The 23,675-nt window shown below is 43.2% G+C and overlaps 1 protein-coding gene across 10 annotated transcripts in view; it reads right to left on the bottom strand.

The window, feature by feature from the left end:
* The window catches only part of TRERF1 (transcriptional regulating factor 1), a 77,302-nt gene extending 55,274 nt beyond the window's left edge, over positions 1-22,028 (bottom strand). For 2 of the 10 annotated variants that reach the window (XM_035111248.2, XM_035111241.2), the window contains exon 1: positions 21,194-22,027. The gene's annotated coding sequence lies outside the window, so the exon portion shown is untranslated. Of the gene's footprint in view, positions 1-606; positions 708-20,225; positions 21,029-21,193 lie in introns of those variants that run through there. The other 8 variants (XM_035111249.2, XM_035111247.2, XM_060273033.1 and 5 more) reach the window with 7 other exon arrangements.
* Positions 22,029-23,675: the final 1,647 nt, after the last annotated feature.

The following is a 23,675-nucleotide window of genomic DNA, read 5'->3' on the forward strand; positions in this document are numbered from 1 at the left end:
CAAGGCTCCCATCCTGACACCCGTCACATCCACTTCCGCTTCAACTGTTCCATAATATTGGGAGCTCCTAAGCCATGCATTATGCCCTGAGCCTGCACTCACAGATATTTCTGTTGTTCAAGAAAGGTCAGGTCATTTCACATATTTTGTTACACAAGGTTAAGAGTTTAGAGGATTGCTCAACATTTGTCAGGCACAAGAATGCTGCCCAGAACAGAGGAGGTTTGGTTCTCCTCTTCTAAGCGGAGCTTTGCTTTACAGCTAACCCAGGGCTTCTAATAGAAATAGTCTATGGCAAATGAATTAGCAGCTATTAAAGCATGCAGATACAGATTTGCATTCCGCATTGCCTAAAATAAATTGCATGTGTTCTTTTGTTCTGTTTTTCATTTGTCTTGACTTAAAGGATTAGAACTGGAAGGCTCCCCAAAAGAATATAGAAATTTAATTTGACACACAACAAAAGCTTACTATGGTTAAGTGAGGCAAGAGGCTTACCGCTGACAATTGTACTTTTGCAAATTACAATGTGTGCGCATGCATAATTACAAAGCGGGTGATTTTTTTCTCCAGATAAAGAAACCACAATTGTAATTATTTTCTTACATAACGGCAGATCTAGAATACGAGGACCATCCTGAAACATTTTTGCCTGTGACCGCAGAGCATCTTCTTCCCACACGCTGACTTAGCACTGCGGTACTGTACTAAACAGAGAGTGGTAGAAAGGGGTACACATTAAGGAAGGCACACAAACTATGTTCCTGTTTTGAATCACGCAGGTAGCACCTGCCCTGCTCATGCTAGTTCCACATCTGCAACTCAATTTAGTAGAAGTTCACATGCAGCTTGTATCCAGTACAGTGAATTAGAACACCCAATGTTCAAAAACGCCCTCCGTCTGAAATTAACATCCCTAAGCCGGCGAGAATCATAAAATAAGAAAGATTTTGCAAAAGGTTTAATCTTCTGAAGCTAGGAGAAGCAATTTCAAGAATGTAGAACAACCAACACACACACACATGGAAATGTCTTTTTTAAACAGCAAACATTTTACAGTCGTTTTTAATATTGCCACATACCCAATAAAAGCAAATTAGAGCACAAAACCATACATTTTCTACTATGCACCAAGTTAAAAGATATGGTCCTTATATAAATGAAGCATAGGAACAAACCAAGACACAATAAAATTGATAAAACATTTTAACAAACGTTCCACTTGTGCTTTGTCAAATGCAAGTGAGAAGTTAAATACATTCCCTGGACCTATCTTCAATGCACAAGTAGTCCAAAAGCAAAATATCTACTTGACAGTCGTAATTGCTTTTAATACATCCTCAACAGCTTTTGTTCCTACTAATTTCCTGTCTAGCCATCAGCACAACTCCCACTCCTACCTTCTAGAAAACACGGCTTCTTCACAGAAGGTTCCAAAAGCAGGTTTTTTTAAAAAAACAAAACACTAGCCACACAAACAGAAAACACTGCTTTTTAATTATTATTTTAAAGAGTCTACAAGCAGAACCATAGTTTTGTTTGATTGGGAACTAGGGAACAGAGAATTTGCATCACAATAAACAATAAAGAGTTTTGTCATTTGCGGCACAGCTGAAAATCTTTTTCCAGTGACAAAATACTGCAATCTGAGTGGTGAGAAAATGTGCTATCCTGCAATGGAGCTGGGTGTGGGTGTGGGTGAGGGGGCTAGAACAGCAGAGACAGATCACAGTGCATTTATCATACAGGGAGGAAATGCCTGGAAAGACTGAAATTAATCCTTCCTTTGCCCATGCAGCCAACCTGTAGATTTAAGAACAACTTCTCAAATCCCGGTGTCCCCACTGCCCCAAATTCACAATGCTTATGTGTTTTCACTTCATGCAATTGAATCTCTTGGTCACAAAATTTGCTCTTTGTTCTCGCCTTCATGAGAGCCATAACTAAACCGTGCAGCCTCTAATTAATTATAGTTTCCTATTTCATCTGAACCAGGAAACCATGGTTATCAGGTTCGGAACAAGCCAGGATATCAAACCAACTTCAAACTAAGCCTGGTAAACCATAGCTTAAAATTTCAGACAGAACAAGAAACTGGTGAATTCAAGGTTGCAGCTTCTGGGTTTCCTTGCAGCAAAAGTAAAATCAAAATGGTCATGTGAATGGGCAGAGGTTTTCTGCAAATATCCACTTAGTAAGTCATTACTTAATATGGTCCCTACACAGCACTTGAAAAGGAACATGAATGCATGCTTTGGCAGACATGAAAGGAAGGAGGTGGAGGAAAGCAAATCAAAGCAGAGAGTCACTCAAGTTAAAGCTACTTTAAACAAAATAAAAAAAATTCCTTCCAGTAGCACCTTAGAGACCAACTAAGTTTGTCATTGGTATGAGCTTTCGTGTACATGCACACTTCTTCAGATACACGAAAGCTCATACCAATGACAAACTTAGTTGGTCTCTAAGGTGCTACTGGAAGGAATTTTTTTATTTTGTTTCGATTACGGCAGACCAACACGGCTACCTACCTACAGTATAACTAAAGCTACTTTAGATAGAGAACCCAAATGAGTAAGGGCTGCTTCACACATTATGCAGTTGCAAACCCACATTTGACACCAAATACATACACAAAAGTGAGACACAGCTAATTTTAGCTCCTTGGAATGTGTGCCTGAATGATAACACATTTGAAAATGTATAAAGCTAAGTTACAAAACATTTTAACCCTTATATAATTCATTTGCATTATGAATGTATTAAAAGTATTCACCCTAAGCTACCAGGACAGAAACACAGAAAACAGGTTGATGACTTTGCACAAAAGAAATCAATAACTCTGAAGCGGCTTCAACTCAGACCTTTAAAAACCAACCTGATGTAATAGATCTAAATTGAACATAGGCATTAAAAAATAAAAGCTACAAAGCAGGAAAGTGCTTTTTAAAAGAAGAAGAAGAAAGAAATAAAGAATATTGAGCAACTTTTGTATAAAAGTTTCATTTTGTTCAAAGTTTTCACATAGAGATCCTAAAATGAAAAGGCAAATAAAAGCTTAGTAAGAGGTTATGGACAAAATAAGATATAATTTTACACTTTTAAAAAGTTTTTAGATTCTATTTAGATGATAGCCAAGTATAATAAACATAAAAAGGCTAAGAAATAACAATAGTAAATTTTTAAAGGTTATGTTGTTAATAAGCTGAAGAAAAAAGAAGGTATATCCTAATAAAAGTTTAAAAGCAACATTTGCAATAAAACGTTGTTTTTTTGGGGGGGGGGTTAACGTGAAAGAATTAAACATAAAGCACTTCACACCATAATAAGCCTTGAAATATTTTCACAAGCCTCGCTTGATTTATCTGTTTTCAGAGTACCGTACGTAACAGAGGGCTTTGATCTAACCCAACACCAAAAAGCCAAATGAAACAACTGAAATCTTAAAACAGGAGTAAACTTGAAAGGATAGCACAAGTAGCATGACATGCCGAAATACTAAGCTTTTGCAGAAGCATAGAAAAGGACAGAAAATAAATTCTCACCGTTTCCCAATACCTATTCAATGACGGAGAAAGGTTGGCCTTCCTAGGGAGCAAATCCCAAAGACGTTGTAGCAGGAGGTGCTATTCTGGCAGAAGAGCAGCAGAAGATCTAAGGCAGAAGATCCCTATCTATTCCACTCCTTATTTTCCTCAACCCTGTACAGCAATTAGGGTTGCTTAGTTTCTAAACCAGGGATGGAGGCCTAACTCCAATGGTTGCTGTGCTACTAAGTCCCATCAACCTGGTCCATTAATCTTGATGGATGAGACTGATGAAAGCTGGGGTCCAACAACATACGGAGGGCCAGAGAATCCCCACTACTGTTCTGCACTATCTGGTCTGGGTACTCAGTCTTAGACTAATTTAAAAAGGGGGTGGTGGTGAGGGCTGAAAAGGAAGGAGGGCAAAATAAACGAGGCAATCACAGAATTATTATGTCTGCTAGCTGGGCTAAATTCCAGACGGGGGAGACCAGGGATGACCTTGAAGTGAAGATTACAGGCCAGCCTTGCAGCGGAGTTCCTTTCGGCATGAAATCAGCTGCGGTTGCTTTGTGGGCAACTACGACAAGAGATGGGGAACCGTTTTCAGGGCAAGGGACCACATGCCAGTGCAGAGTGAAGTGGATGGAGCATCAAATGTCAATGTTACCTTTGTATCGTACGTAGGCCAGTGTCTACACACACTCACACCCCCTCATTTCCACCACCCAGCCAAGCAAGAGGCATTAAGAGAGTTCAAGGTCAGAGAGTGGAAGAGTGCCCTATTTGCTCTGTTTTACACACAACACAGGAAACTCACCAAACTAAACCCGCTGCAGCTTGGGATTGTGTGTGTGCCATGCAGGGACACAGCTATGGACAACCCAGGAAAGCTCCATCAATCATGGTGCCTGTCCATAAAAGCAAGCTTAGTGTGAGAGACTAGGGTGATGTCAGAAGGTTTCAGGAATCCTCTTCCTTGCAAGATTATTTTGTGTGTGAGAGGGGCATGGTTCTGTGAGTTTGTTTGGGTGCTTGATGAGAGCCAGGAGGCTGGGAGATTGAGTGATTGGGAAATTGTGCCAGAAGGAAAAGGAACGGATATCAGTACAGTCATACCTTGGTTTGCGACTGCAATCCGTTCCGGGGAGCCGGTCACTCCCCGAATCGGCCGCTCCCCGATGCACACTTCTGTGCATCCGAGCGCCACGGAACCTGGATGTAAACACTTCCAGGTCCGCGGTGGTCGGAAACCGAAGCGGTCACAAATGGAGGCAGTCACAAACTGAGGTATGACTGTATGCATTTATTAGTAATTTGTATTAATCTTTTTATTGTGTGTGTTTCTGGTAACATTTCTGGTTGCTGTTCTAGATTTCTGTGCACTGATCTCTCTCTAGCAGTACAGTAGTGGTCTAAATAACTTAATAAACATAGATCTCAGTCAGACAAGAACAACTGGGGCAAGATGCAGTGACAGCACAGGGTTTGACCTGGGGAGAGTTCAGAGGGGTCCCACCCAGTTCAAATGGCCTCTCTTACTTGACTTACTTTATAATGACTTACTGTATATTCCTGCGTATAAGACTACTTTTTAACCCAGGAAAATCTTCTCAAAAGTTGGGGGTCGTCCTATACTTGAGTGTTAAATGCACAATAGTTACTGAAGAACTTAAAAGGAAGACACCAAGACTCACACGGAAACTATAGCACTTTTATCAACAGGAAAATGCAATTTACCCTAAAAAACATATCCACATACAATCAGAAGGTAGTGAGTTGATGTAATGGTTGGCATTACAATGGCTGTAAGGTTGGCATGGGAGGTCAGGATTCAAATCTGCACTCTGCCATGAAGCTCCCTGGGTGACATTGGCCCAGTCACTGGTTTCTTAGCCTAACCTACCTCACAGGGCTGTTGCTATTCTTTTTGTAAAAACAATAGCATATTTGTAAGTATATTACAGTGGAACCTCAGTTTATGAACACCTCGGTTTATGAATTTTCGGTTTATGAACGCCACGGACCCATCTGGAACGGATTAATTCACTTTCCATTACTTTTAATGGGAAAGTTCACTTCAGTTTATGAACGCTTCAGTTTATGAACAGACTTCCGGAACCAATTACACCCATGTTTCAGTTTATGAACGCTTCAGTTTAAGTACTTCGCGGACCCGTCTGGAACGGATTAATCCACTTTCCATTACTTTCAATGGAAAAGTTCGCTTCAGTTTATGAACGGTTACTCCGCGGACTGTCTGGAACGGATTAATCCACTTTCCATTACTTTCAATGGGAAAGTTCGCTTCAGTTTATGAACGCTTCAGTTTATGAACAGACTTCCGGAACCAATTGTGTTCATAAACCGAGGTACCACTGTACAAAACAATATAAATACAGAAATTGAAAAGAGAAGTGACCAATTTAACCCTCACCCTCCCCAAGAGATGAAGTCTGCATCCAAATCTGAAGTCCACACAAGTCCACATCATAAATCCTTATTTCACAGGTTCCTCAAAGGATAACCACCCCCAAAATGATGAAAGCAACCTAGAATGCTGATATGATGAAGTCCTGTATAGTCATTCTTCACTGTGTGCTTAATGAAGCAATATCATTCTACCGCAAAAAAGTCCTTTTGTTTTAAAACTTGTGCCCTTCTAAGTTTATTGGTGAGCTTCTAAACAAGTGCCAATTTCCAGACTTTATTATAACAATCCGTCAGAGGCTCCTTCCATATATCTCCAATACCTAGTTGCAATAAGTCTTGCTGTGAATAATAACACCCAACCATTGGTTTGAAGCATACACTTGCATCTTGATCTCATCTTCTTTTAATAAAGCCAGTTCCAGGCATTTAACAAACCTTCGTCCAGTAATTTAGTGGATTTTCAACAAACACTTCATCCCAAGGAGGCCAGTTGGGGAAGTGGTTGGAGTGCTGGCCTAGGACCAGGGACTAATTCCTTTTGTTTATGCCATGAGGACTGTGACATGCAAGTAAGTGCCTGTACTGAATGCTGGTAAATAAGTAATGCAACTCCCCCTTCCAACACCATTTTGTGAATTTAATGGTTTGGTTTCTTAACCAAGCTCTCACAAAGCTCTTTGGAGAAATCTCAAAAGCCGCTGTGGTACTGGGGTTGCAGCAGCAGTGGGCAGACTTCAGGGCTTCTTGGATCTCCTCTGATATTTTCTGTAACCCCAATAGTTACCAAGAGGAGCCAGGAGCTGAATACTGTACACGCAAAGATTCAAAAACAAGGGTCCTTCCGAGCATATTCTGAGCCTAAAATTATGCTTTCAGTACCAAAACTGAAGTCAGTTCATGGTCCTCCTGTAGCATCTCTGGTTAGCTCTCGTCATTTAAGCAGCAGCATTTAGGTGAGGGAAATGTTTTATTCCTATTTGTGAGTCAGAAATCCTTACTGGTCTACCCGGATCCCCGTCCACCTTCTGCTTAACACTGCAAAGTTCAAATCTTCATTCAGCCACAAAGCCACCCCCCTCCCCGGGTGACCTGGGACCAGTCACACAATCTCATAGCCTAATTCACCTCACAGGGATGTTGTGAGAGGACAGAATAGTGCGTGGGGAGTGGGGCACCTGCAGAAGAACCATGAACATCACCTCAAGTTCCTTGGAGGAAAGGTGAACGATTTGTTGTTTTGCTACATTTATATCTCGCTGTTTCAATGTCCAACCCCCTTGCCTCCTTTGCAACAAATTCTTGGATGTTTTGTCTGCTCTGTTTCCACAGCAGACATGTACCCTTTCAAGGTTAAAAGCTCTTATTCCACAGAAATTTATTCCTCTACTTTACACGGTGGATAAGATATCATATCACTGGCACTGGTTATTCAACACTAAGAATAATATAGGCTTTAAGACCAACACAAGAAATATCAGAGATCAGGTAATGTTTAAAGCTTTGGCCCTATCCACACTTACGGAGCTAGGAACAAGCCCCTTGGGATTCAGTACGTGCTGACTTCTCAGTAAACATGCTTAGGACTTGAGTGCACATAATTTCTGTAGTATTTTAGTCTATAATCGAGTCCAGCAGTTGTAATAAGTTTCAATAAAAACCGATTAAGTAGTTTAAGCTGCACAGCTAACACTTTGGGTTGTTTTCAGCTTGTGTGCATGCACTTTGCCTCTGCATTATTTTAACGATGCCAACCGCCAAAATTGCACAAGTCCCAACTTGAATTTCTGCAAGCACATTTCAAGCCCTGAACCATATTTGACTTCTAATTGTCACATTAAAGGTATAAAAAGAAATAACATGGTTTGGATTTGGCTTTTCAATTAGCTCTCGTTGCATTGTTTATGTTTTGAACCAACGTGTGAATTTGAAAGGAGCCTAGAAATTTAACCTAACAGACAAATCCTTTTAAAAATATATATATATATACAATTTTATTACTTTGCTATAGCTGGAAATCTTAAATCCCTTTCTGGAAGGATTTTGCATATCCAGTTAAGTTTGAAGCAAAACCAAGCCAACCATTTTTAAAACCTTCATCACTCAAAAACATCAAGGTTTTTGTACTTTTCTCGTATACATTTGGTATTCAGCCAAAACATGGGATGTCAACACTTCAGAGGTGACAAAACAGAACAGTGCTTTCTTTTCTATCTGTCATTAGCAGCTGCCTTTTGGAATATGTACCACAATATTTATTTTGCTCCCCTTTCCTTTCTTCAGTTTGAAGTAAACTTTTAATGGTATTTAACTTCATTCGTGGTATGAACTTGGAACTCCAACTCCCATCAGCCCCAGTTAAAACAGCCTACCAAAAAATCATTTTAAGAGAAACGGCTTGCAGAAATGTGTACATCAGTCAAAACTACATACAGAAATGCATGTGATAATTTGCATGTGGATTTTTAAAAAGAAAATCCCCAAACTGCTGCAGAATCGTGAAAAAATTAGTTTAATATTGGCAGAATGACAGGTCCTTCCATCCCTCCTCAGTATAAAGGCAGCTTCTTAAGTTCATCACATTTCATTTTACCTGCAACACTCACAAGCATGCCTCACTTTTCTTAAGACAGCATTTGACTCTATTGAGTTGTCCTACTCTAGTTCTGTGTTGCCAAGGACAGATGCCCTTACTTAACCAAAATAAAACTCTGGTGCAAGTAAAAGCCTATTAGTTCATTTCTCCTTTCCCGAAAACAACCTTTGGAATTCCTTCCCTTCCAAGCTATAATACTGATTATTTTTTATGAGTTGATTTGAATCTAAATAGCAAATCATTAATCAGCTTGGGGAGTCTTAGTCAATAGTAGCTTACGATGCCACAACTGCACAGGGTAACTTCCTAACTTTCATTTTAGTTATTGGCCATTGGCCTTACAAATTGAACAAACTGAACACTAAACAACACACCGCCAAATTTATTTTATATGCCCACTCACCCGTTCCAAAAAGGGTGTTCAAACTTGCCAGTAATTATTGCAAGGGAAATGTACGCTCTATATAGAAAAACATCAGATCAATCAGAAGTAAACGAAAGTGGAATATATGCAGTGAAAGTCAGAGAGTCTATTTGTGTAACTGGCTTTCTTTTTACAGTCAACAGTCAATATACATGTGGAGACTGGCAAAATCCCAGCCACTGTTCAACTAGAATGGAGCACTCTGCTGTTGTCCACGCACATTTTAAGTTTTTCTGTTCCACCACAAAACTCTGCCTCTCATCATACGTAACTTTCAATAAACAGAAACGTCCCTCAGTTAAAACACTGCATAATGAAAATTCCCAACAGCACCAGGGTGAAAAACAAGATTGTAGCAGCAAACTGCACATCACCTGCGGCATAATCTTAAAACATTCAAACAGACACTTTAAACGCTCACCAGAACACTGAAGTCTTCACCTCGCTCCTGATATCCGATTAAGAGTAGGGCCTTGCAAACTTCCCTCGGGAGGTGGTTTCACAACTTCTCTCAAGATTTGGATTCACTTATGCCAAACAGCCTGACAACACACAGCCCTAGTAATACAAGTTAGTGGTGCCTTCAATTCTTAAGTAGAGGGTGCACCTGCAACTTTAAAACCTTTTTGTGTGAACGTCAGCTGAGGTGTTTCAAGGTCCCACAGCAGACAAAGCAATAAGGAAGCCGGCAGGAATTTTGAAAATAACTACCCAAGGGGACCATCAATAGCATATGTTATCTCAGTTTGGAGCCTTCTGACAACCTCTTGTGTATCACTGTGTTTAAAACCCACTGCCTCACAATCCACCACCAACAATGTGTGGTGGAATTTTTCCCCCAGTGATTTATTTTCCTCCATGGAAAATCCTAAGTTCATTAGTACAGAGTGGTACCTCTACTTACAAATAACTCTACTTACGAATTTTTCTACTTACAAATGGAGCTCCGTCCGCCATCTTGGATGCGGTTTAGATAGGGTTGCTTCGACTTACGGATTTTTTCTCCCAATACATTCCTATGGGATTCAACTTACAATTTTTTTCGACTTACAAATGTGTGTTCGGAACACATTAAATTCATAAGTAGAGGTACCACTGTAATCATGAACGGGTGCCAACTGCAAATACAACACTAGGCAAGCTTAGCAGTTTCAAAGTTTTTAGCTTTGATTACTAAATGCAAGTAAAACAGAAATACTAACCTTTTTGTTACTTTTAGTTACTTGTTGAAGGCAAACCAGGCAGAGAACACTCAACATAAACATAAAACATACCTATAACCATCTGTATTACAAAGCAAGTACATCATAAAGATGCTAAATTAAATCCCTCTCTAAGACATCACAAAATTTTCTGATGCAAAATGATTTTTCCCCAAGGCAGCTTACCCTAACATACAGAGGGAAATTTTCCAATTCAAAATTTTCCAGAAAAACCCACAATACTTCAACTCGCCAAGAGTTGCTGCCAAGCTCTTGGAGTTTTCCTACGAGTACAAGCTAATTTTGTTCATTTAATTTATAAACTACTTCCTATAAAATAAATATCCCAAAGTGATTCAACAATGTGTGTGTTTGTAAAACACACAATTTCTAATCCAATGTAGATGAAAAAGAACAAAAATATTCACTTAAATGGTTTGCTGGAAAAGGACAATCTTCAATATGCACCAAAAGACAACAGAGATGGCACCTGTCTGATACACAATTGGAGGGAATTCCAAGAGGCAGATGCCACAACACTAAAGGTCCAATTTCTGCATCAAATGGAATGGACCTCCTGATGAAATGATATCTGCAGGAGTCCATCTATCTGCAGAGCATAGTGATTGACTGGGTTTATAAGGGATGAGATGATTGTTAGGTATCCTGTTCCCAAGCTGCATTGGGTGTTGAACACCAAAATCAGCACCTTCGACTCAGTCCAGTAGAGGACTAGCAGCCAGTAAAGGTCTCTCAGCACTGTGTAACATGGCAGTGATATTTGGCCCTTGCACTGAGCACTTGAGCCACTGAATTTTGCACTCGGTGCATCTTCCAGACCAACCTCAGGGGTATCCCCACACAAAGCGCATTTCAGTAGACCAAGTTACCAGGGCATGGAACAACAGTGCACAAATTCAGCTGTGAGTCAATGTGATAAATCAAGTAACATATGCACACCTTTCCAATGCGGCCACACACAGTGTAGAAACAGAGGTGGGTCATTCCACATCAAATCAACGCTAAAAACAAGGGTTTCGTTATGGATTGTAGGAAAGTTGTACCCAGTAGCCATTTCTTCCCCAAAATGTCCAAAAAACGTACAATTTTCGTTACAAGGAATAAAAAAACCCATAAATTTCATTCTTTGCCAAGAAAGAGCATGTCTTGGCAATAATTTTCAACATCATAAACTTTGGATTCCTTCATACCCATATGCTGAAAATTGAGGTTTTCTAAACCTATGTTTTCCACCAAAAAAAGTACATTTATTTTAAAAATTTAGGCATTTATAAAATCTTTTGAGTGCTGTTGTATTTTTTCCTGAAATCCACCTCCTCTTATTGGGTTCTGTGTAAAATTTCAAAGATATCTGATCATTGGTTATGGAGAAAAAAAATAAAATGTACATGTGCCAAAGATCTCAAGAGGGACAGACAATGCAGATTTCACGAAAATTTGAAGTGCTATAAAATCTAAACCGTTTGAGATAGAGGGAAAAAATTTAAGGGGGTTTCTTTCAACCATAAAGGAAGGGTGTACACCAAATTTCATCAAAATCTGAGACGGTGGGTGACATGACCGCATTGACATGACGTGGAATGACCCGGGTGGAAAATGCAAACAGCAGGTAAAAACATATGAACTGCCTTAGTCTAAGGGTCCATGCAGAGAAGCGTTGGCAAATCAAATGTGGCCCTCTGGACTTCTCTATTTGGCCCTTGGCACTTTCTCCAAGCCACACCTCCTCTCCCCAGGCCACACCCCTCTCTGGCCTTGATTGTTTTTCCCCCTGCCTGGATTGTGTCCTTCAACTCTTGGTGTTTGCCTCTTGCTTGCCTGAATGGAGAATGGAGATAGGAGTGCCCACTACATGAAAGCAAAATTTAGAGTCACTGTTCTGCCTGCTTTTGCCTCTGGCTCCACCTACAATTGGCATGTTGCCCTGAGAAGATTGCTCAGAATGGAATGTCAAAAAAAAGGTTCCCCACTCCTGATGCAGAGCACTGATCCAGCACAAACGATCCATATATTCTTGCCTGCCCGCATTCTTCTACATTCCACATTGCAGACTTCCTCAAATGCACACGTTGTCGCATTCTCAAGTACTTAGCATGCTACAACAAAGCAGCAAACTACAATTAACTTGTGATGCTACATGACATGCCCATAGCTTGCATGTTCCGACTTCCAGTTATGTGGCAAATTATAGGTGGCCATTACATCTGACAAAGGTCCGTATAGTTAAAGCTATGGTTTTCCCAATAGTGATGTATGGAAGTGAGAGCTGGACCATAAAGAAGGCTGATCGCCGAAGAATTGATGCTTTTGAATTATGGTGCTGGAGGAGACTCTTGAGAGTCCCATGGACTGCAAGGAGGTCAAACCTATCCATTCTGAAGGAAATCAGCCCTGAGTGCTCCCTGGAAGGACAGATCGTGAAGCTGAGGCTCCAAGACTTTGGCCACCTCACGAGAAGAGAAGACTCTCTGGAAAAGACCCTGACGTTGGGAAAGATGGAGGGCACAAGGAGAAGGGGATGACAGAGGACGAGATGGTTGGACAGTGTTCTCGAAGCTACCAACATGAGTCGGGAGGCAGTGGAAGATAGGAGTGCCTGGCGTGCTCTGGTCCATGGGGTCACGAAGAGTCGGACACGACTAAACAACATTACATCTGAACTAAGCAAAAACCACAGAGCCTAGGGCTTGCCGATCAGAAGGTCAGTGGTTCAAATCCCCACGACGGGGTGAGCTCCCGTTGCTCAGTCCCAGCTCCTGCCAACCTAGAAGTTCAAAAGCACGTCAAAGTGCAAGTAGATAAATAGGTACCGCTCTGCCGGGAAGGTAAACGGCGTTTCCGTGTGCTGCTCTGGTTCGCCAGAAGCGGCTTTGTCATGCTGGCCACATGACCTGGAAGCTGTACACCGGCTCCCTCGGCCAATAAAGTGAGATAAGCGCCGCAACCCCAGAGTTGGCTACGACTGGACCTAATGGTCAGGGGTCTCTTTACCTCTTACTATTGAATTTTCTTAGTATAATGAGGTCTCTTGGGCAAATGTACATTAAATGTCATGACATGGTGTGTATTTCTTATATATTTTTAAAGCACATAACACTATAGTGGTACCTCGGGTTACAAACACTTTGGGTTACAGAATCCACTAACCTGGAAGTAGTACCTTGGGTTAAGAACTTTACCTCCGGATGAGAACAGAAATCGGGAGGCGGGAAGCCCCATTAGCTAAAGTGGTACCTAAGGTTAAGAACGGTTTCAGGTTAAGATCGGACCTCCGGAACAAATTAAGTATGTAACCAGAGGTACCACTGTATGGCACAATGAAGGAATACTGTAGAGCTAGCCTGAGAAACAAACCCCAATACAGCATCATGCAAGACTTTGTATGCCAGGGATGGGGAATCTGTAAGCCTCTTGATGTTGCTGGACTACAACGCCCATCATCCTTGACCACTGCCCATGCTGACTAGGGCTGATGGGAGCTGGGAGTCTAACAACATCAGGAGGGCCACTGGTTCCCCAATGCAGGCTACCTAGTACAACCTGTTTCATGCAGGGAATCCAAAGCAGCAGCCAGAGGAGCAAGGACAATTGCAGACCTCAGAATACACCAAGGCACACTGCAGAGAACAACTCATGCCACTGCCCACAGAAGGAAGAGACCTTAACAGATCGGAGACCTAGGCCCAAACTAACAAAATGAATTTGAATAGGGACAAATGAAAGGTTCTGCACTTAGGCAGGAAGAACCAGATGCACAAACATAAGATGAGGGCACGTGGCTTAGCTACTGGAAGCACATGTGAAAAGGACATTGGGGTCTTAGTGGACTCCAAGCTTAACCTGAGTCAACAGTGTGATGCAACAACAAAAAAAGCTAATGTTATACTAGGCTGCATCAACAGAAGTATCTATAATCTTTGAAAGGCTTCCTCAACCTCGGCCCTCCAGATGTTTTTGGCCTACAACTCCCATGATCCCTAGCTAACTCCCATGATCCCTAGTGGCCAGCGGTCAGGGATGATGGGAATTGTAGTCTCAAAACATCTGGAGGGCCGAGGTTGAGGAAGCCTGATCTCCGAGAATTCTTGGAGACAGGTGAGGTCCCCGCAGACTAGAAGTGGGCTAAAATATTCCTGCACTGCAGGGGGTTGGACTGGATGGCCCTTGTGGTCCCTTTCCATCATTACCATTCTATAATTCTACCCAGTTGGGAACATATGAAATTGCCATACTGAGTCAGTCCATTGGTCCATCTAGCTCCATACCGTCTAATTCGACTGGCAATGGCTCTCCATAGTTGCAACCCTCCCTGGAGATACACAGGATTTACACAAGGCAGATGCTCTGCTACTGAGCTGCAGGCTTCCATTCCACTTAGGACATATATTCCCTAACCCTGACCATCTTTGCTGCCCTCACTGAACTCATACCACTCATTCAACACCAGTGGTTCCTAAAGTGAATGACACCACCCCTAAAAGAGGGCGCTGGGATTACCTAGAGGTGTAAATGACTCTGACTTTTGAAAGCTGGTATCACTGGACCAAGCTCATCACTTTTGCTGAATTGATTATTATGCTAAATAGTTTTAATTGGATTTTAAATAAATGTGCAATTAATTGAATTTTATTTTGTTATTACTGTATCTTCCTTAGTGGGTCCCGCACACCTGAATAATGCCTTTTTACAGGGTAAGGTGGGGGCACTGGAGATGCCTTTATGGAACCAATGGGGTGGTGGCCCCCCAAAATTTGGGAATCACTGGGTCTACACCTGGATGTGGTGCCCAGAACTCAACACAAGATTCACAATCTTTTCAGCTACAAAGCAAGTGAATGTGGAAGCCACCCACAACCTGCCTTATTTCAAAGCGAATTAAAATTGCAGAGATGTGCTGAAAAGCTACAGTGAACGATTCATTTTGTCAGACACACATGGATCTCACAAAATCAAGCGCATCGTTCAGTTTTGCTTTAAATGCAAAACTGAGGGTTTACAAGCAAATGCCTTTGAAATGCGCAGTGTCATTGCTTTTATTTTATGTATAAGCTTTTCTTATCATAAACCAGAGACGTGTGCTGGGAAAAGACAAAACAACACACAGACAATTCTTCATGAAAACAACACAAACACGTAAAATGAAAAAAGCATTAACTTTTGCACAGGAAAAGCTTTCTCCCAAAAGGGGGGAATCTAGTTCTGCATACTGTATTTAGGACCTGCATGTGGAATAAGAAAGCTAGGGAATGAAGCAGCCACATCCTTTGCTTACATTATGGCAAACACAGTGCCAATGAGACCCCATCCACCATCTTTATCTGCCCTGAGCATACCCTCAACTCCCGGTAAGAAAAATCCGGGATCAGCAGCGGCGCGGCACCAGAGTTCGCTTCTATGGATGTCTGGACATGCGTAGAAGCAACTTCCGGTGCCGGCGCTGCCTGATTTCCGCTGCCCAGACATTGGCAGAGCGGCACTGGAAGTCACTTCTATGCATGTCCAGACATGCGCAGAAGCAGCCTCCCTGGCAGGTAGGAAATCTGGGGGGGTTACGGGATTTTTCTTTATTCGGGATAACAGCGGGGAACGGGTTTAAATACAGGGGTTTCCCACGAAAAACGGGAGACTTGGCAGCTATGGCCTTGAGGCATATCTGAACCATGGGCCTGCAGACTAACCATTTTAAGTACCCTGCAGTGCCCCTAATGTCTGGTGCTAATATAACACAATGTCTGAGATTAAGCTGAGTATATTACTGAAAATGTTCCCCCCCCCCAAAAAAAGAAAACCTCAACAATTAAGTGAATTTCAAACCAACCAAGTGAATGGCAATCTATTCCCACACGAGGAAGTGTGTCAAACTTTCAGGTCCTTCAAAGTCTTGGAAGCTTGAGAGATGCTACTTGGTGGTGCCTCCCACATATTCCATCATACCCGCACGTGTTTTTCTCAAATCTTTACAGAACTTAGAAAGAAGTACACAACTTGAGGTGGTTTCCAATATGGATACCACCTACAGTCAAATAAACAGTTTGTTTAATCAGCTAAACAACATTTAATAAACTTAAAAGGTATCACAGATCAATCACGCAAAACATATTCTTTTAGCAAGCATTGATTATTGTTGCTAGAAGTACTTACGCAAAGGAGAAAATGCCACTTTTAATCTATTAAAAACTCAACTGATTTATCGACTTCCTTTGATCAGATAAGCGCCCTAGATTCCAGTGGTTCAATTCCAAAGAGAGGTGCAGAAACAGATATTTCTAGAAGCAATACTCTGTCTCCTAAACTCAAGTCTGTGAGACACTGCACATGCTCAGGGACACTCTTAGTAAGAAAGGTTTTAAGGGTTCAAAGTGCTCCAAGCACACATTCTCAATAACTATCTCAATATTATGATTGTTTATGAACAGTGCTTATGAAATATTATCACTGTATTTCAAACATGGAGATGAAGCAGAGAAACAGCAATTTACCCAACAGGGTGGCTGAGAGATAGGAACTTAGCTTAGGCCATACAACAAGTTTGTGGGTAAGCTACCATTTGAACCAAAAACTTCCTGCTCATAACTCACTCGTTGCTATCAGTGGTACAGCAGCTCTCATCATTATTTAATTTATTTTTACACTTACAACCCCCCATTTCCTCTAAAGACTTCAAGGTGGCATACATGATTCTCCTCCTCATTTTATGTTCGCCTTTCATAGTGGACGGGGGATTTGAACCTTGGTCTCCCAAGTCCTAGTCCAACACTCTAACCACTACACTACACGACCACACTGGGTCATGCACTTATTACTTCTCGCACTCATACATGCACACTCTTTCCAAAGAGGAGGAGTACTCAGGTCAAAGCATGGTGAAGCCTGGCAATTTTCTTACACCCACCCACCCACCCACAACCAGACCCCAAAAAATGTGTAGTTGGGCTCATGCCTCAGCTGTTGACATCAACACCCTACATTTAAAAACAAACTTATACCCTCTTTGACACTAAAAGAAAGTTGGGGACTGTACATCCTTAACAAACTATAGTTCCCAGGACACTTTCCCGGGACTCTGATTTATATACCAATCCTGAACATGTTCAGAACATATACCTTCACCGACTTCCTTATTATTATTATTATTAATAATAATAATAATAATAATAATACCCCGCTCATCTGGCTGAGTTTCCCCTGCCACTCTGGGCGGCTCCCAATTGAATATTAAAACAATACAGCATTAAATATTAAAAGCGTCCCTAAACAGGGCTGCCTTCAGATGTCTTTTAAAATTAGGATAGCTGTTTTTCCTTGACATCTGATGGGAGGGCGTTCCACAGGGTGAGTGCTGCTACCGAGAAGGCCCTATGTCTGGTTCCCTGTAACCTCACTTCTCGCAATGAGGGAACCGCCAGAAGGCCCTCGGCACTGGATCTCAATGTCCGGGCTGAAGGGTGGGGGTGGAGACGCTCTTTCAGGTATACAGGACCAAGGTCGTTTAGGGCTTTAAAGGTCAACACCAACACTTTGAATTGTGCTCGGAAACATACTGGGAGCCAGTGTGGTCCCGGCAGCCGCTCCCAGTCACCAATCTAGCTGCCGTATTCTGGATTAGTTGCAGTTTCCGGGTCACCTTCAAAGGTAGAGTGCATTGCAGATGTCCAAGTGGGAGATAACCAGAGCATGCACTACTCTGGCCAGACAGTCTGCGGGCAGGTAGGGTCTCAGCCTGCATACCAGATGGAACTGATAGACAGCTGCCCTGGACACACAATTAACCTGCGCCTCCATGGACAGCTGTGAGTCCAAAATGACTCCCAGGCTGCGCACCTGGTCCTTCAGGGGCACAGTTACCCCATTCAGGACCAGAGAGTCCTCCACACCTGTCCGCCTCCTGTCCCCCACAAATTGCTTCCCAGCCTGATTCAAAATGCTGGTTTTGACATAGAAAACCTTAATATGGCTTGGGACATGAAAGGTCCTCTACAAAGTGCCCTCTCAAAGAGGGGCTACAAAGTGGCTGGACCACTGTTTCTGGTAGCAATAGAGAAAAATGGAGACCAGAGAAAAGACACATTGCATCTGAACTAATGCTTACCATACATTATGTGAACAAACCTTGCAATTCCTCTGCAACAAAACAGCCAGAGCCTGTACTTTTTGCATTATTATTATTATTATTATTATTATTATTATTATTAAAATCTCTTTACCCACAATTCTAAGGACAGTTACAACATAAAATCACAATATAAAATCACAAAATACATAATAAAAATAAAAGCAACCCAATAAGCAACCCCCTTTTAAAAGCACAGGATGTCAATCAGCCAAAGGCCTATTTAAAGAGAAATGTTTACATCTGGCACCTAAAGGTGTATAACGAAAGCGGCAGCAGAACCTCCCTAGGAAGAGCATTCCTTAAATGGGGAGCCACTGCAGAAAAGGCCTGTTCTTGTGTTGCCACCCTCCGGACCTCTCATGGAGGAGGCACACAACGAACGGCCTCAGAAGATGATCTCAGGGTCTGGGTAGGTTCGTATGGAAAGCATTTCGTTTCCCTCTCAACTTGTTGCTTAAAATGTCACTCCCCCCCAAAAAAAAATGCCCCATCCCAATCACTGGTACACATGTCTGCTAACTTACCCTGATTATTCATGCAGCTGATGGAAGTAGACTAGTTCCACCCAGACTTAGGCCAGGATGGGGAACCCACCAGGGCCACATTCCATTCCAGGCTTCCTCTCAGCAGTCCAGAAGCAAAAGTGGAAGGGGCAACCAACACAAGTTCTACCTTCGTACAGTAGGCTAGTTTCTCTACACCCAAATCTAGCTTCCATTCAGGCCAGGAGGAGGCAGGAGTTGAAGGACACAATTTTCCAGCCACGCCAAAATACAGTACCTTGGTTTCCGACCTCTGGCTCAGGCCATAATAAATATGTTAAGTCTTTAAGGTTCTAGTTACAGGTAGGTAGCCGTGTTGGTCTGACGTAGTCGAAACAAAATTAAAAAAAATCTTTCCAGCAGCACCTTAAAGACCAACTAAGTTTTTATTTTGGTGTGAGCTTTCGTGTGCATGCACACTTCTTCAGATAAGGTATTTAAGGATAGTCCTGAAGGTGCCACATGGTCTTGGTCTTCTAAAAATGGAGATCTAGCTCCACGCTCCAATCCTAAACGCACTAAGCAGTTAAGTCCTATTGACCACAGTGGGACTAACGTCTGAGTAGGGATGCAGAGATTGCTGTGTTGACCACGATGCTCCACCAACTTTTTAGTAAACACTGCAGATTATATCACATTAAAAACTACTAGACAGCTGGCAATTAGGCACATGGTTTCCCCCCAAATTAATATACTTCAATCTCATAGCCAAGAACCACATTTGCACTATACATCTGGAAATCTACAAACTGACTCTGTTAAACCAGCGCTGACATATTATTAAAGACACCTTAGACGATTAATTGAATAATTTAAAAAAAACTGCTTATAAATTAAAAGAAAAAACAGGCATATTTAGTTTTTAAGCTTAATGCAATAGGCACACTATTCAGGGATGAATATGCAAGAAAAGGACAAGTGGCTCTTCTAACATGGAGCCCAGTTGCCCACAATTTCGTACAGATTTGCATTAAAAATAATTAAGCATTTTATTTAAAATAAACTGCTACCAGGTTAACCCGGGCAACTTTTGTGGGTGATCAAAAGGTGTGTGTGTGTGTTGTTTTTTTTTTAAACTGACTAATCAATGAAAAGTTGCAGATCTAATTTTAACCTCTTGGGCGAAGCATGTGAATCCTGCATTAACTCAAATTACACAAGCAGATATGGATTCTGTTCATGCAACGCTCTCGGAGTCAGACTCTGGAAACAAGGAAAATATATATAGTCTTGCATATTCCCCTTCTCCGGTTGCTATATTTTTATATGAAACACAACCACAACACATAACCGTATTCTTTTCTGGGGGTTTTTCCCCCAGGGACTGACTCATCTCTGGGGGGGGTTTTTTAAAAAAATTGCATCCATCTTACTTTAAGTGCCTCTTTCCTTTTGAAGAATGTTAAGCGAACGCTACGGGGAAAGAAAGCATGGGTGTACGGGCTTAGGGAGTGGCCAAGATGCAAATCTCTCGCTTTCTAATTTCCCACCGACTGGGAGCAGGTAGGTAAGGCGTTCCGTCGTTGCCAGATCCACGCATATGGTTCTCTTGCCACACCGCGGGCAGCTCCCTGCACACGCACCCGATTTAAAAGATCACGCTGCCCTCTTCCCGCCCCACCCCCCGCAGTGCGAGGAGAGGACTCGCCTCGATTCGGTTTTTTAAAAACACGGCCTTGCACCTTACTTAAGGAAGCACGCAGCCGGTGTATATAAATAAATACATTATTTATAATAAAATAATAATCATAATAGCCAAGCTTAATGCTCTCCTTTTTTTCTCTCTCCCCTCCTGCTGGGATATCTTGCAGGAAGGAGCAGGAGGCAGGGAGGGCCTCGCCCACTCAGTCCCACATACCGAAAGTGAGTGAACTTACAAACTTTAAAAAAAAGAAAAAGTTGAGTTTGCAAGCTCCGTGCAAGAATGGAAGTTGTTAAGCGTTTTGCCTACCTGGTGCAAGTCTGCAACAAGTGCATGCAGGGTCCGTGTGGGCGCAGTTTTAAATACATATAATGGATCTATATTGTGCAGCGACGGGGCAATTGCAATTTTAATTTATTACTGAGCTGCTATTTACCAGGGTCCTACTTTGCTTACAGTACAAGCTCTTGCTGTAAACAAATATCGCTCCGCCAGGAAACATATACTTGCATATCTACACGCAACCCCGCCGCCTCCGCCCCCTCTTCTCCCCCCCCTCCTCCAGTCCCTGTGCAATGCGCCCTCCTCCCCTCCGCGACTGTACGGGGGGGAGACGGAGAGGAGAGAGGTGGAAATAACTAATCTTCGCTCTTTCCCAAACCCACGCCAGGAGGAGAAGCTCCAGGGAGCTGGACTTACCTTGTGCATGAAATTCCTTGCATGCCACTTTAGGGTGGGGGCTCTGCCCCCCCTCTCTCTTAATCTCTGGTGCAAAATCCCCGTGTCAGCAAAACGCTGTCAAATTATTTTCGTGCAAAAGAAGGGGGGGGAGAAAGCAGAAGCAAAAAGGGGAGGAGGCTAGGAGAGAAAATCGAATCCCTCCGCCGAGATGGGTCTGGTCCTGAGTTTGCAAACCAGGAAGTAAGGTGTCAGTGGCGGCAGTTAGTAGCAGAGCTCGGAGCCCTTCGCCGGGGTCTCCTGTCTTAGGAGTGACCTGCGAGCAGGGAGCAAACTCCGGCAATTTAGCGGCGTGTCTTCCTGGGGTTTTCAGAAGGGGTGTGTGTGTGTGTTTTTCTCTCTCTCTTTTTGCACTGCCCCACTCGTTTTCCTTTTCTAAGGGCTGCAGTTCCCATGCAGCAGGTACGGAGGACAAACCCACCTCCATGCGCTGCTGCCTGTCCGAGCTGTCGGCGGCGCCCCGGGCCAGATTCCTGGGTGACGAGCAAAAAATTGCACTCGGGGGCGAGGAGATACCCGGTGACGCTCGAGGCACGGAGTGTTCAAACATACGCGCGCGCGCGCAGAACACACACACACACACACCCTGCGTGCATGGCGCGCGATTTCCTCGTTCGCTGCTTCGTAATCGTAACTCGGATCTTTGAATCCGAGCAGAGTTGGGTGGAGGGCGGGTTCCATTTCTGCAAAGGAGCCGAGGAGGAGGAGGCGGGTGCGTTTCAAACACATCCTGGAGGAGGCATGCGGCCCGATCCGACGCGCGTTTGCTCGGAAATGAAGCCAGCAGTATTTATCGGGGCTTATAAGACTGTGCCCCCCCCCAAAACAAAAACACACCCGAAGCCCTATATATGGATGTTATTGAGACTGTAATCCTGGCAGCAAGCCCCATTCACACGGGGACTCGCGATGAAACGTGCACAGGATCGCGCTGCAAGAAAGCGCCCTGGGGAGCTTGGCTTTGTGCCCGCCCCCTCCCTTGTCGGGGAGACGCAGGAAGACAGTGCCGCTTCGCAGCAGGGTGTGGGCTCCTCGTACTGTACGCTTCCCCGCCGCCCTCCCACCCCTAACGCCATGACTGCAAAACGTGGGGAGGTGGGTGGGGGGACTCCTCCTGGGAGCGCCCCCGACTGGCTTGCGATTGGCGCAGCGCTCCGACGTGAGCCCGCGGGCGGTGCTCTCTCCCCGCCTCCCTTCCCGAGCACTTCTCAGAAAAGAAACTTGCAGTATTCGTCGCAGTCAGATGCTTCTCCATTTTCATTTTTGTTCGTTTTTTTGGCAAGCCGTCGCGGGTTAAAAAGAGCCCTCGTACGCGCAAGATTGTACTCGACGTTTATTACTGCCTAAGGTTGCCAGCGTCTCCCCCCCACCCCCCGTTTAAGGCTCCTGTGCCTTTTGCAGCAGAGTGGCAAGCAGGGTGCTTTTTTTAAGTGGGGGGAGGGGGAGCTTTGCCTATACGTATTGACATCAGCATGCTGGGGAAGGCTGAGTTCTTGGTCGTCAAGCCTGCCGTTAACGGCACAGGAGCCAAGCTGCGAGGGGCAGTTGGCAACCTTGCGGTGTGTGTTTGCATGACTTAGCCGCCGCTGGATGTGCTTCTGCTGACTAGTAACTCAGATCTGAGTTCCATATACTGTATGCGTGTTCATTACTTAATGATATTCCTGTTAGAATGAACCTTTGCAGGTATAAGCTCAGCTCAGATAGCATCAAATGTGGACTTGATTTGCTACATCCATCACATTCATAAAACGTCCACTATTAAACTGTAAACGTGGCACTAGTAGTATATTTGTGATGAAAGATCCAACAAAGCCTTGGAATCCTTTTCCCGCTAGCATGTCTGAAGGAGTCAGATCCGGAATGAGTTGTGTGACCAGTTTTGATGCAAGGAAGGAGGAACTGGGTAGAGTGAGCTAAGCAAATGCAGTGTCACTGTTTTGTGGCAGGAGTGGGATCCACCACTAAACATTGCAGGGTGACGGGTCCTCTCTCCCTAAATAGGCGCACTCATGTTCAGCCAGCCATTTCCTCCAAGCAGAATAAGGCCATCCCCCCCCCCAACTGATGCTCAGCTTTCCAGGGCTACTTAGCTTGGACAATCTGGTGGAGGGCTTGTCTCATTAGGCTTCTTTCTTTCTTTTTCATTGTACTTCTGAAAACTTTTGATGCTTTTCCTCTTGTGGGCTCATTTTGGCTCCTCTTCAGTCAGCAACCCAGTGAAAGGGAGGGTTGTTTTGTATCCCAAACCCTGCTCTGGATAATCATCTCAAGAATAGTTGTTATTATTGATCTAAAACATTTTTAACTTCGCTCTTGAGCCCAAAAAAAGCTCCTGGAGTGTTTACACAAAAGAAAAAGATATGGAATCAAGTCTTACTGAGTTAATTAGAGCTTTCTCCCAGGTAAGTAGGTAGAAGATTGCAACCTTAGTCTCACAGCA

The sequence above is a fragment of the Zootoca vivipara genome, chromosome 3 (assembly GCF_963506605.1).
Source record: "Zootoca vivipara chromosome 3, rZooViv1.1, whole genome shotgun sequence".
Taxonomy (NCBI): Eukaryota; Metazoa; Chordata; class Lepidosauria; order Squamata; family Lacertidae; genus Zootoca; species Zootoca vivipara.